Source organism: Chenopodium album, chromosome 14, assembly GCF_948465745.1.
Source record: "Chenopodium album chromosome 14, dcCheAlbu1.1, whole genome shotgun sequence".
Classification (NCBI taxonomy): Eukaryota; Viridiplantae; Streptophyta; class Magnoliopsida; order Caryophyllales; family Amaranthaceae; genus Chenopodium; species Chenopodium album.
In genome coordinates, this window is record NC_137847.1 from 52,476,147 (window position 1) to 52,481,024 (window position 4,878).

Below are 4,878 nucleotides of genomic sequence, written 5' to 3' on the forward strand. Positions count from 1 at the left end.
GAACGAGGCAATTCCAAATTCACGAAACAAAGCAACCAAATTTTCAATACTAAACAATAAGTCAAAAAGAAATCACAATATATAGTACAGCTCACTTGCTAGCTATTTCCTGATCTAGTCAAACTAACTAGGCAACGTGATTAAGTATTGCATACGTTCAATTAACTTCATAGCTAGATTTAATCTATGATTTATTAGGTCACTAGGCTCTTAGTTGTTGGTAGGATAACATCATCTCCTAAATACTTATTTGATCCACCCAAGTTAGATTATCTTTCGAGGGAGCCAAGAAAGGAATATCATATATATATATATATATATATATATATATATATATATATATATATATATATATATAAGGGAGGGATCCCATGAGAATAGATCTTTATATGAGAAACCTATCATATATGAGAATACATCACAACCATTCAATAAAACAAGATCCAACAGCTGAGATCACTCCAAAAGTAATGGCAAAAATGTAAATTTATGTTCAAATATAAACCCCTCACAAACCTAAAACCCACGCATTCTATACTGCTCAAATTACCAGCTTCTTTCTCCATAAACTTCACTTTCTCTCTCCTCTTGTTCTTAGGTAAGTAATTCAATTCTTATGATTAAGTTCTTATGATTCAGTTCTTTAAATTCTTAAGAGATTTTTGTGCGATTTTTGTTAATTTTTGAAGTGATTTTTTGCTTCGATTTTTGTGCGATTTTTCGATTTTTTTGCTTCAATTTTTTGCTGCGATTTTGTTTGATTATGTTTGCTGCAATTTTAATTCTTATGATTTTGTTTGCTGCGATTTTGTTCGATTTTCGATAATGTTTGCTTTATGTTTGATTATGTTCGATTTTCATCAAGCATTTGTTTGTATTATGTTTGATTATGTGGAGTGCTTTTTTCTTTGATGTGGAATTTATTAAACTTAATTGCTTGGATTGAATTTATTTTTGCAGGTTCATTATATTAGGTTGACAATTATGGATGAACAAGCAAATAATGAAGCAGGTTTTTTTTTTTTTTTTTTTTTTTTTTTTTTTTTTTTTTTTTTTTTATAACTTGGATGTTTTTATGTACAACATGTTCCAAAATCATAGAACATGGTTGAAAATTTTAGAACATGTGTGTATAAAATTAGAACATGTTGGTAGGAAAGCAAGGGAAAGTAATAAATGAGAATGTAGATGAGTGAAATTTGATAAATAATTTGGATCATTTGATAAATAATTTAGAACAAATGAGTAAAATTTTGGAACATGTTTTGATTTTTCTAATGGGATGTCTAAAATCATGTGTTCTAAATATTTGATCATGTGTTCTATAGTTTTAGTCTAATGTTCCAAATTATGCTGTAAATAATTAAGTAAACTTTAGTCTTAAATCTATGCTCTAAATAATGTCTTCTGTTCTGATTTAATCATGTGTTCGAAATACTAAATCATATGTTCTAAAATTTTATTCATTTGTTCTAAAATTTGTTTAACTTGTTAAAATTACTTTTGTGCAGAAATAATTAACAACGACGAACAACTTGATAATGTTTCTAATGCCAATGCAAGTGTGCCAGCTACTCCTACAGTAGTACCTATATTAACTCCCGGAGGAACAAAAGAATGGTTTCCTATGTGCCGCAATGAGTTAAAACCTGCAATAGGAATGAAATTTAATAGTGTTGATGAGGGTGTTGAATTTTATAAATCATATGCACTTGCTGCTGGTTTTAACACTAGGAAGTCTACCAGTAAAAGGCATACAGAGAAAAAATTGGCATTCCAATATGTCTTATGCAACAAACAGGGTTTCAAGGAGAAGAAAAAGCCTATTGCGGAGAGTATTTTAAATGATAAAGAAGGACAAAGCAAGGAAGGCAAGATTTCAATAACAAGAAAAAGATTAGTCACTCGTGTTGGGTGCAGAGCTCTAATGGTTCTAAAACATTGTGAAGATGAAAAGTATATAGTGACACAGTTCCACGAAGGACATACTCATCCCCTCTACACACCAAGTTGTAATCTATTTCAAAAAGAAGGAAGAAAGATGAACATTTTGCACAAAAAAATGATTGTTGATAACTCTAAGGTAACTCTTTCATAAATTTTTACAGTGCGTTCTAAAATTTTACTCATATGTTCTAAAATATTATTCACATGTTCCAAAAGTTTCTTAATATGTTCTAAAACTTTTTTGTGCCTATAATAGGTGAATATTGGCCCTGTAAAAACTTTTCGAATCATGAAGGAAATACTTGGAGGTTATGATAATGTTGGAGCTTCCAAGCAAGATTTTAAAAATTTTCACAGAGATTTAAAAACATTTATTCAAGGTTCCGATGCTCAAATGTTTGTAGACAATTTCACAAAGAAAAAGTTGATGTGGAGTGCTTTTTTTTTGAGTTTGAAGTTGATGATGATTCTTGTCTTTCTAGAGCTCTTTGGGCGGACCCTATTTGTAAAAAAAATTATGCTCTCTTCGGCGATATGATATCATTTGACACCACTTACCAAACTAACAGGTGATTCATATAATTCACGTGTCTTATTTTCTGAATTATGTTTTGAACATTCTAAAAATTGCTTCTACTGTTCTAAATTTTAAGTCTAATGTTCTAAATTATGTTTTATATGCTCATAAGATTTAGCAACTAACTTTTCATTCAAATGTTTGAATAGTGATTCTTATGTTCCAATTACAATTAAGTAAAATATTAATCTTGTGTTCTAAAATTTTAATCATATGTTCTAAATTTTTATTCACATGTTCTAAATTTTTATTCACATGTTCTAAAACGGTAGTGCTATATTTTGTATGTAATGAAATTTGATCTTCATGTTCTAAACAGGTACAACATGGTATTTACTCCTTTTACAGGAGTTAATCATCACAAGAGTTGTATCACTTTTGCGGCTGGTTTCATAGCAAAGGAAGATACTGAATCATTTGAGTGGCTTTTCAAAACATTTCTTAAGGCAATGGGCAATAATGAACCTAATTGTCTGATCACAGATCAAGATCCAGCTATGAAAATTGCTGTTAGTAGAGTGTTTCAAAAATCTGAACATCGATTCTGTATGTGGCATATAATGAAAAAGTTGCCAGATAAAGTAGGGCGAGCGATCACAAAGGAGGAAACAGGATTCCTGAAAAAAATATGTGCCTGTGTTTGGCATCTTGAAATTGAGCCGGCTGAGTTTGAAGAAAGGTGGAATATATAAGGTGATGGTTGAGTTTGAATTGGAAGTTAATGAGTGGTTGTGTTATATGTACGAGATAAGGGATAAGTGGATCCCGGCATATTTCAGAGATGTGTTCCTGGGAGGAATAATGCGTACCACGTCAAGATCAGAAAGTGAAAATAACTTTTTTTGCTCCTTTATCAATCCTCACGTGTCACTTGTTGAGTTTTACATGAGATATGAAGCTGCAATTGATGCCCAGAGACACACTCAAGGTCAAAACGACAATGATTCAAAGCACAAATACCCAGAGTGCAAGACACCACTAGGGATAGAAAAGTATGCCTCAACCATATACACTATTTCTGTTTTTTATGATTTCCAATATGAGGTAGAAATGGCTTGTTTTGCTTGTGGGTGTGAAGAGTTTAAGAGAGAAAATGGATTAGAAATTGCAAAAGTAAGTGAAGGGGGTCGGAGTAGAACATTTGATGTTGTGTTTAATCCGACTAACCAAGAGACAACATGTTCTTGCAAGTTGTTTTATAGGCAAGGCATTCCATGCAGGCACATGGTTTGGGTTTGGAAAGCAAAACGGTTTGAAATTATTCCTGAGCAATATATTCTAAACAGATGGACTACTATGGCAACGAAAAGACCAATATTTGACCTAGGAGGAAATCTGTTGGAACAATGTGCCAATATAATCGACAAGAAAAAGTTGTTGAATGAGTTGTGGTCAGAGATACATAATTGTGTTAGTTTGGCAGAAGGTGTCGATGAAGATATTAAAGACCTTGTGATTAATCTTCGAGGATTGAGGTTGGATTTGGAAGCTAAAAGAAATGCAAGAAGTAATGGTGAAAGGAATGCTACTAACAAAGAAAAAGACATAGAACTATTAATTGGAGCTAGTCTTCCAAGAGAAATATCTATCAAACCTCCAAAAATTTCGAAGAACAAAGGTACAGGAGTTCATTTGTCAAATGTTGAAACGAGATCTGTAGAGACTTCAAATGTTGAAACAAGATCTGTAGAGACTTCAAATAATGTTGAAACAAGATCTGTAGAGACTTCAAATAATGTTGAAACAAGATCTGGAAGTGGGAAAAGACTAAAGGGGGACAAAGAAAAGGCAGTAGAACAAAATCAGAAAAAAAAAGAGGTTATGCAAAGGTTGTGGGGAATTGAGTCACCACGATATTCGAAATTGTCCAAAAAAAGTTAGATGATAGTTAATAATTTTGGAACATTTTTTTGAATTTGTGTATTGAATAACACTTTTTTCTATTATAGAAATGATTACAGTTTGGAACTTGTGAGTTTAATTTAGAACATATGTAATAAAATTTAGAACATATGTACTAAAATTTTATTACATATGACTAAAATTTTAGAATATATGAGTTATAATTAGTAATCATGTGTGATGTATGGTTCTAATGCGATTTCAAAATTTTGATTTAGACCATATGATTAAAATTAATCACTTAAATTCTTAGTTCTTAAATAAATGAGTAATATTTTGACAATAGTATTTAGAGCATATGATTAAAACTTTAGAACATATGACTAAAAATTTAGAACATATGAATAAAAATTTAGAACATATGAATTATAGAGCATATGACTAAATGTTTAGAACATATCACTAAAAATTTAGAACATATGAGTTATAATTAGTATTTTGATCACAAGAAA

At 30.9% G+C, this 4,878-nt stretch overlaps 1 pseudogene; it reads left to right on the forward strand.

The window, feature by feature from the left end:
* Positions 1-2,041: 2,041 nt before the first annotated feature.
* On the forward strand, positions 2,042-4,409 carry LOC145578359 (protein FAR-RED IMPAIRED RESPONSE 1-like; annotated as a pseudogene).
* Positions 4,410-4,878: the final 469 nt, after the last annotated feature.